Genomic DNA, 10,344 nt, shown 5'->3' with positions numbered 1-10,344 from the left:
GAACTTGGAGGCTCATTTACTCAGTGAAGTGTGGAAATTATTCACCTGGTGGTGTTTTCTCAGGACTAGATTCAAATGTCTCTCAATCCAGGGGTGGCTCTGGGCACCAGCAAAGCAAGCAGGTGCTCAGGTGGCCCATTTGCAGGGGCAGCAGGGATCCAGCCTGGGAGCTGAGAACGAACAGGGGGCCCTGGGAGCTGTAGTTCCTTGGTTAGCTCATGCTGCAGCTTGCTGCGAATGGAGAGCTGCACTGGGAAGGGCACAGAGACCATATTTTAACATCCAAAAAAGAGGACACTCTCCTGGACTCAGTCAGACCCCCTGTGCCCGGCCGCTGGCCCTCAGAACCTCCCTGAATCCCCCCGCAGCCGCCCAGGTGATCACAGGGGGAAACCCTGGCCTCGAGGCAGACTCACCTGCACTCACTTGAGCCCCCTGCGCTCAGCCCCCAGCCTGCAGGACCACCCCAAATCCACCAGCAGCCACCCAGGCGAGGCCTGGCCTGGCGGCGGGTGTCCAGCTCCCACAGGCTTCCTCCCTGGAGGACCAGTGGCCCCCAAAGCCACAGGAGGAGACCCCAGACTTGGGCCACACTCTCCCAGACTCAATCGGTCCCCCTGCACCCAGTTGCCGGACTGCCCCAAATCCACCAGTGGCCTCGCCTGGTGGGATAGATGGCAGGTGTCTGACTCCCTCCCGCTTGCCCCATTTGGGACTCACAGCCCCCAAAGTCACTTGGGCAACACTGGGCCTGAGGCGGACTCACCAGGAGCCACCTGGATCCCCTGTGCCCACCTGCCGGCCTTCAGGACAACCCCAAATCCACCAGCGACCACCCAGGCGAGACCTGGCCCAGCAGGACAGATGGCAGGTGCCCAGCTCCCACAGGCTTCCTCCTCAGAGGACCCGCACTCCCAAAGACACAGGAGAAGATCCCAGACCCAGGCCAGACTCAGTCGGTTCCCCTGTGCCTGGCCACCGGCCCCAAGGACTGCCCCGAGTCCCTCCACAGCCACCCAGGGTGCGTCCGCTTGCATACTGCTGCTTTCTGTGTCTAGGTGAAGATTTCTACTCCACTAGCAGATAATGGGCTGTCACTAGGAGAGCAGGGGCTGCGGGTCAGGAGTGAGGGGCACCAGAAGAGCGGTGAGGGGGGAGCCCAGGGCTGGGACAGCAGAGGCTGCAGGTCGGCAGTGAGGGGTACTGGCAGTGTGGTGACTGGGGAGCCCAGGGCTTTGACAGGTGGGGCTGTGGGTCGGGAGTGAGGGGCACCGGTAGAGTGGTGAGCGGGGAGCCCAGGGCTGGGATAGCAGAGGCTGCATGTCAGGAGTGAGGGGCACCGGCAGAGCAGTGACTGGGGAGCCCAGGCCTGGAACAGCAGGGACTGTGGTTCAGGAATGAGGGGCACCAGAAGAGCGGGGAGCTCAGGACTGGGATAGCAGGGGCTGCAGCTCGGAAGTGAGGGGCAGTGACACAGCAGTGACTGGAGAGCCCAGGCCTGGGACAGCAGGGACTGCAGGTTGGGAGTGAGGGACACCGGCAATGTGGTAACTGGGGAGCCCAGGGCTGAGACAGGTGGGGCTGTGGGTCGGGAGTGAAGGGCACCGGCAGAGGGGTGACTGGAGAGCCCAGGCCTGGAACACCAGGGGCTGCAGGTTGGGAATGAGGGGCACCGACAGAGCAGTGACTAGGGAGCCCAGTCCCGGGACAGCAGGGGCTGCGGGTCGGGAGTGAGGGGCACCGGCAGAGTGGTGACTGGGGAGCCCAGTCCTGGGACAGCAGGGGCTGCGGGTCGGGAGTGAGGGGCACCAGAAGAGCAGAGAACAGGGAGCTTAGGGCTGGGATAGCAGGGATAGCCCTCTGCCAGTCTGAGGTTCCGTCCACCGGCTCCTGCCAGCCGGCTCCTGGCCGCCGGCCCTCGGTCATGTTCACCCAGGCCGGCAGTGGGCTGAGCGGGGCTGGTGGCTGGGACCCCAGACCCACAGTGGGCTGAGCGAATCAGCCTGCTGCCGGCCCAGGGTTCCATCCATTGGTCCCACTCAGCCTGCTGCTGGCCAGGGATCCTGTTCACCCAGGCCAGCAACGGGTTGAGCCAGGCAGGCAGCTGGGATCCCGGGAGGCAAGGGGCCAGCAGTGGCCTGAGCAGGGCCTTCCCCCCAAAATTATCTTCATTGGAGAAGGGGTATGCTGGGAGGACAAATGTCTCAGAAGGGGTACACAAATGTTGTAAGTTTGGGAAACACTGGTCTAGATGAATATACTGTAAGGTGAGAGCAAAACTGGCTGAAAGATCCTGTCAGAGTAGTTATCAGTGGTTTGCTGTTAAACCAAGAGGACATGTCTAGTGGGTCCCTTACTATTCATTTTCATTAATGACTTTGAGAATGAAATGGAGACTATGCTTTCAAAACACACAGAGAACACCAAATTGGGGTGGGGGGGTTGCAAGCACTCTGGAGGACAGGATTAGAATTCAAAATGACCTTGACAAACCTGAGAATGGGTATGAAATCAAGATGAAATACAATCAAGTACAAAGTACTACACTTAGGAAGGAAAAATCAAGTACACAACTACAAAATGGGGAATGACTGGCTAGATGGTAGCACAGCTGTAAAGGATCTGGGTCTCTCTCCTGTGTGGATCCGCTGATGTACAGTAAGGTTTGAGCTCCAAGAGAAGCTTTTCCCACACTCGCAGCATTCGTAGGGTCGCTCTCCTGTGTGCATTGTCTGATGAGAGATAAGGGCTGATCTCTGAGTGAAGCTTAGCCCGCACTTGCAGCATTTGTAGGGTCGCTCTCCCGTGTGGATTCTTTGATGAGAGATAAGGCTGTATCTCTGAGTGAAACTTTTCCCGCACTCACAGCATTCATAGGGTCTCTCTTTCGTGTGGATTATCTCATGTCAAATAATGGCTGAGTGGTAATTGAAGTTTTTCCCACACTCACTGCATGTATTCTCGCGCTCTTCCATTTGGATTTTCTCTTGGGATGTAGTTTCCTTGAGGTCCCTGTGAGTTCCTTGACAATTAATGGGTTCATCCACTCTCTCCTCTGAGTGGTTTCCCTGCTATCTCTCTGGTCTGTGGTAACTTTCCCCAGCTTTTCCCTGCTCATGGGGGCTGGACACATTCCCTTTGGATCTTTGCAGTAATTCCCCATGCGCATCGGCGAGTTCAGCATCTTCCTGGTGAGGATTCTACTCCTCACTCTCCCTCATCACCCCATCACCTGCTAGAAGAGAGGAAAAATCTCAGAATTGGGGATGGAAAGGCAGAGAGCAAACCCAAGTAAGTGCTGGAGAGACAGAAAATAAAGATCAGGGACTGAATTCCCCCAAACTCATCCCCATAGGGGAGAGTGGAGGGGATCAATTCTGCTCCACACCCAGTTCCGGGCTTTAGGGTGGGCCATACGGGTGCCCCACCCAAGGGGATATCAGGCGCAGGGTTTGGATTCCCATCTGACCTGCTGCTGAGAGGCTGGCTGAGCTGATGAAAGCAGCACAGGGAGTGTCATAAACAGATAGCTAAGGGTTAATGTCTCTTTCACCTGAAGCACCTGACCAGAGGACCAATCAGGAAACCGGATTTTTTCAACTTTGGGTGGAGGGAATTGAGTGTCTGTGTCTTTGTTTTCTGGCTGCCTGCTTTCTCTGAGCTTTGGAGAAGTAGTTTCTATTTTCTAGTCTTCTGTTTCCAAGTGTAAGGACAAAGAGATCAGATAGTAAGTTATATGGTTTCTTTTCTTTGGTATTTGCATGAATATAAGTGCTGGAGTGCTTTGATTTATATTCTTTTTGAATAAGGCTGTTTATTCAATATTCTTTTAAGCAATTGACCCTGTGTTGTATCATCTTAATACAGAGAGAACATTTGTACTTATTTTTCTTTCTTTTTATATAAAGCTTTCTTTTAAGACCTGTTGGAGTTTTTCTTTACTTCAGGGAAATTGAGTCTGTACTCACCAGGGAATTGGTGGGAGGAAGAAATCAAGGGGAGATTTGTGTGTTGGATCGCTAGCCTGATTTTGCATTCCCTCTGGGGGAATAGGAAAGTACTTTTTGTTTCCAGGATTGGGAACGGAGAGGGGGAGTCCCTCTGTGTAGTTTCACAGAGCTTGTGTCGGTGTATCTCTCCAGGAGCACCTGGAGGGGGGAAGGGAAAAAGGATTATTTCCCTTGGTTGTGAGACTCAAGGGATTTGGGTCTTGGGGTCCCCAGGGAAGGTTTTTCAGAGGGACCAGAGTGCCCCAAAACACTCTAATTTTTTGGGTGGTGGCAGCAGGTACCAGGTCCAAGCTGGTAACTAAGCTTGGAGGTTTTCATGCTAACCCCCATATTTTGGACGCTAAGGTCCAAATCTGGGACTAAGGTTATTACATGGTGTAGCAGTGGTGGGATATAGACAGAATCCGGAAGCCAGTAGGAATATTATATTTTTCTTTTCTCTGCTAAGGGCTTTTTAGCAGAGAGAGAAGCAGTTGGTTTTAAAAGGGAACCAGAGAGAATTTTTTTTTCTGCTCTCTCTCGCAGTTTGTGGCTTGCATGTTAAGGGTCTTTTGTCATGCAATAGCCCTCCCATTAGGAGGCAAGTACCAGCACTTATAGGCATGCAAATAAAGTGGTTTTTCTGGTTTCCCTTCATTGAACATTAGCTAGAGAGAGAAAGGGAAAAAAGCACTGTTGCTAGGCAGACTTCAGGAGGCAACAGAGAACCTGGAGTTCAGAAGATAAACACCGGAGGGCACCCCAACACAAGAAAACAGGAACCATGACTTCTAAGGCAAAAATTGACGCCGAAGAACAAATCAAAGAAGCTGAACACAGGCGACAGATGGAGATGAAAGAAAAGGAAGAAAGCATGAAACTGGCAGCCTTCCAAAGAGAACAGGCAGCCCAAGAGGCAGCACACAAAAGAAAACTAGAAGAAGAAGAGGTGGCCTACCGAAGGAAACAAGCAGAAGAAGAGTTGGCCCACCGCCGAGAAATGGAAAAACAACAAAAAGAAATGGAAAAACAACAAAAAGAGAATGAAGAGAAGGAAAAACAGAAAAAACATGAACTGGAGTTGGCAAAAGCTGGGCTGCCTGTGCCAGCCAACCCTAACAACCCGGCGCCAAATATTGCTCCACAGCACAGGAAATTTCCCACCTACAAGGCAGGTGATGACACCGAGGCCTTCTTGGAAAATTTTGAAAGAGCCTGTCTTGGGTACAGCATTCCCGAGGACCAGTACATGGTAGAATTGAGGTCACAGCTCAGTGGACCTTTAGCAGAGGTGGCAGCTGAAATGCCTAAGCACCAAATGAATGACTATAAACTTTTTCAAACCAAGGCCAGATACAGGATGGGGATAACCCCAGATCATGCCCGTCGGCGCTTCAGAACCCAAAAGTGGAAACCCGAGGTGTCATTTCCCAAACACGCCTACTACATTGCAAAAAACTATGAGGCCTGGATAACAGGAAACAACATTCAAACCTTGGAAGAACTAAACCTCCTCATACAAATGGAACAGTTCTTGGATGGTGTTCCTGAAGACATCACACGGTACATACAAGATGGAAATCCCAAAGATATCGCTGAGGCGGGGGAAATTGGAGCCAAATGGATGGAACTGGCAGAAAGCAAGAAAGCTACTGTCAAGGGGAACGATTACCCCAGGGGGCACACAGACCATAAACCCCACAACCGAGGACAGCCAAAGACCCCACATACCACCCAAGTAAAGCCACAGATACCCTACCCTTCAACCTCACCAGTCTCCAGTAACTCACCTCGGCCCAGTGACCCATCAGATGGAAGATGCTTTAAGTGTAATGAACTGGGACATATCAAGGCCAACTGTCCCAAGAACACCATGCGAGTGCAATTCATTACACCACCATCACACCAAAGATCCCCAGGCCCGGATGCCTCTCAAATACCCTTGGAGCGAAGGGAAAATTTGAGAGTGGGCGGAAAGAAGGTTACTGCGTGGAGAGACACGGGGGCACAAGTGTCAGCTATCCACCAATCCTTCGTTGACCCCAAATTCATCAACCCAAAGGCCAAAGTTACAATTTACCCCTTCATGTCACAAGCTGTAGACTTGCCTACAGCTCAACTGCCTGTCCAGTACAAAGGCTGGTCAGGAATGTGGACTTTTGCAGTCTATGACAATTATCCTATCCCCATGCTACTGGGGGAAGACTTGGCCAACCAGGTGAGGCGGGCCAAGAGAGTGGGAATGGTTACACGTAGCCAAACCAGGCAAGCTTCCAGACCCATTCCTGTTCCTGAACCGTCCACAGAGGCCCCGTCTGTGTTACCAGAGACCCAGACACAGGTAGTGGACCCGGATTCCATGCCAACCACTGAAACAGCCACAGCACCTCCAGTCCCAGGCCCGGAACTGGAACAGCAACCAGCACCAGCAAGTGCAACCACATCTTCAAACTCAACGCCAGAGGGCGCCAGCGAGCCAGAACTGGCAGAAGCACAAGACAGCCATACCCAAAAGGCTCAGCCAGAGTCTGAAATACCCTCAGGTGCACCAGCGGAGAGCGGTACACCAGCAACGGAAACAACACCATCACCTACATCGCTTCCAGAGGGACCAAGCCCAAGTCCACAGTCTGAGGAAGAACTGGTGACCCCAGCCTCAAGGGAACAGTTCCAGACTGAGCAGGAAGCAGATGACAGCCTTCAGAAAGCTTGGGCGGCGGCACGGAGCACCCCACCGCCTCTCAGCTCTTCTAATCGATCCCGGTTTGTTATAGACCAAGGACTTTTATACAAGGAAATTCTTTCTGGTGGACACCGGGAAGAATGGCAGCCGCAAAAACAGTTGGTGGTTCCAACTAAGTACCGGGGGAAGCTCTTAAGCTTAGCCCATGATCAGCCCAGTGGCCATGCTGGGGTGAACAGAACCAAGGACCGGTTGGGGAAGTCCTTCCACTGGGAGGGGATGGGCAAGGACGTTGCCAAGTATGTCCGGTCTTGTGAGGTATGCCAAAGAGTGGGAAAGCCTCAAGACCAGGTCAAGGCCCCTCTCCAGCCACTCCCCATAATTGAGGTCCCATTTCAGCGAGTAGCTGTGGATATTCTGGGTCCTTTCCCAAAAAAGACGCCCAGAGGAAAGCAGTACGTACTGACTTTAGTGGACTTTGCTACCCGATGGCCGGAAGCAGTAGCTCTAGGCAACACCAGGGCTAACACTGTGTGCCTGGCCCTAACAGACATCTTTGCCAGGGTAGGTTGGCCCTCCGACATCCTTACAGATTCAGGGTCTAATTTCCTGGCAGGGACCATGGAAAAACTGTGGGAAACTCATGGGGTGAATCACTTGGTTGCCACCCCATACCACCATCAAACCAATGGCCTGGTGGAAAGGTTCAATGTAACTTTGGGGGCCATGATACGAAAATTCATCAACGAATTCTCCAATAATTGGGACCTAGTGTTGCAGCAGTTGCTGTTTGCCTACAGGGCTGTACCACATCCCAGTTTAGGGTTTTCACCATTTGAACTTGTGTATGGTCACGAGGTTAAGGGGCCATTACAGTTGGTGAAGCAGCAATGGGAGGGGTTTACGCCTTCTCCAGGAACAAACATTCTGGACTTTGTAAGCAACCTACAAAGCACCCTCCGACACTCTTTAGCCCTTGCTAGACAGAACCTAAAGGATGCTCAAGAAGAGCAAAAGGCCTGGTATGACAGACATGCCAGAGATCGGTCCTTCAAGGTAGGAGACCAGGTTATGGTCTTGAAGGCGCAACAGGCCCATAAGATGGAAGCATCATGGGAAGGGCCATTCACGGTCCAAGAGCGCCTGGGAGCTGTAAACTACCTCATAGCATTTCCCAATTCCTCACTAAAGCCTAAAGTGTACCATGTTAATTCTCTCAAGCCTTTCTATTCCAGAGACTTACAGGTTTGTCAGTTTACAGTCCAGGGAGAGGATGCTGAGTGGCCTGACGGTGTCTACTACGACGGAAAAAAAGACGGTGGCGTGGAAGAGGTGAACCTCTCAACCACCCTGGAACGTCTGCAGCGGCAACAAATCAAGGAGCTGTGCACTAGCTTCGCCCCATTGTTCTCAGCCACCCCAGGACGGACTGAACGGGCATACCACTCCATTGATACAGGCAATGCTCACCCAATCAGAACCCCACCCTACCGAGTGTCTCCTCATGCCCAAGCCGCTATAGAACGGGAGATCCAGAACATGCTACAGATGGGTATAATCCGCTCATCTACCAGTGCATGGGCATCTCCAGTGGTTCTGGTACCCAAACCAGATGGGGAAATACGCTTTTGCGGGAGGCAGATAAGCAGCTGCATGGGGGAGTGGGAGAGACCTGAGCTGCAGGGGGCAGTTGGATGACCAGCCGTCAGAGCCAAGTGACTGCTCCAGAGCAGAGGGGCCCCTCCTCCGCCCTGCTCCACACACACAGTCCTTCACAAACTCCCATCAACACACACACACTCCTTCATATCTTCCCCTCAACACACACACACACACACACAGTCCCCCCAACAAACACACCAGGGCTCCGTGCATCCAGGTCACTTCCCCACCTGGCCTATGCTGAGACATCAGGAGCAGCTGCTCTCCTGCCCTCCACTTACACAGCCTGCAGGGAAAGTGATCTGGGTGCAGGAAGCCCTGATGTCGCTCCTTGCTCCCCTCTCCCAGCCCCCCAGGGCTGCGAGGGGCAGGGGAGCAGCAGTCCAGTGGGGGAGCGAGCAGCAATGCCAGCTGCTTTGTGCATCTAGGTCAGGTTCCCCACTTGGGTGTGGGAGGATGCAAGGGTCAGGGCCAAAAGGGGCATAGTGCAGGGGTTGGGGGCTCAGGAAGGGGCAGGTGTTGAGGTGCAGGGGGCAGGGTTTGGAGTGAAGGAGGTATGCACCATGCAGGGGTTCAGGGTGCAGGAGCGAGGTGCAGGGGGTATGAGTGAAGGTGGCACAGTCCTGGGGTGAAGGAGGTACAGTGCAGAGCTTAGGGGCCCAGGAGAGAGGGGAAGGGGTTGGGGTGAAGGGGGCACAGTGCAGGGCTTAGGGGCACAGGAGGGGGCAGGTGTTGGGAGGGGCTGGAGGGGGCAGAAGTTAGGAGTGAAGGGGGAGCAGGTATTTGGAGCAAAGGGGGCACAGTGCAGGGGCCAGGGGGAAGGGAGGGTGGGGAGCCTGGCGAGCCCATGGGGGACAGAGGGAATGGGGGGGTGCCATGCACACAGGAGCCAGGGGCACCAAAATGCAAGTTTGCCCAGGGTGCCATGTCCCCAAGGTCGGCCCTGCCCACACCCCATCCAAACACTCAGTAGGAAGGGAGGCAGCTCAAGCCAAGGTGTCAATCACCATCTGTAGGAAGCCAGGAGTGAGATCTGCTGGGGACTGTCCTGAACTCACAGAGTCTGTGTGGGGAATCCCAGCTGGTTCTCTCAGGCACTTACACTTTCTGGGTTGATTTGATGGTTCCTCACCTGTCCAGGGACTTCCCAGGATCTCACTTTCCTCTGAACCCTGGAGATCCAGGACCCACGGCTCTTCCCCTCCTTCCAGCAGGGAGATCACAGAGGGTTTGGAAACTGGAAACCCTGCTCAAGAAAAGGAAAACAAGGGAGGCAGGAGGATACTTTGTCCACCTCTGGTGTAGATAGTGACTAAACTTAAACCTCTGCAAACCAGGAAATGAGAAGTTAATGTAAACACACACCCCCTTCAATGCAACCTTAACTTTGCCCCCAACCCTTAACTCTGCAGCTGGCAAGAACCACTGAGGATGGTTCTGTGTGGGCCATGCAAAGGTTAACAAACAGCCACAGGGACTCAGGTATTCAGCTCAGTGCAGCAGTAACGGGATGAATTCTATGGTCTGTGGTATAAAGGACATCAGAGTACATCACCTAATAGACACATCTGGTCTTCAAAGTTATGAACCTATAATCGATCGGAGGAAAGACTAAGAGAACGTGCCATTGTCTTTGCTGCATTCACAGATGGGAACCCCAGCATTTATCCACATTGCCTCCAGCTGTGTGCACTGGGCCAGCTGTAGCTGTAACTGGCTGATGGAGGGATGGGTTGGAGCAGCTGGGCAGAGCTGTGCCTGTGCTACGCAGAGAGGTGCATGTGAAACTGGAGGGGCCAATTCTGCCTCATTTCTGTGCTGAACTGATCTGAAAGCTCAGGTTTTCCCTCTTTCTGTGTCATTATCAAATGTCAATTAAAAATCCTCTCGAGTTTTGGGCTGTTCCTCATGTTTCTAAATCCCAACAACTTCTTTCTTGGGGGGAACCTGTTGCCCTGAGTTGCTTTACATCCTGGATGTTGCAGGTTATTAATTTCCCAGTGATCACCT

Source organism: Gopherus flavomarginatus (assembly GCF_025201925.1).
Source record: "Gopherus flavomarginatus isolate rGopFla2 chromosome 13 unlocalized genomic scaffold, rGopFla2.mat.asm SUPER_13_unloc_6, whole genome shotgun sequence".
NCBI classification, from domain to species: domain Eukaryota; kingdom Metazoa; phylum Chordata; order Testudines; family Testudinidae; genus Gopherus; species Gopherus flavomarginatus.
The sequence above is the reverse complement of the archived record's forward strand: the minus strand, read 5'-3'. Positions refer to the sequence as shown.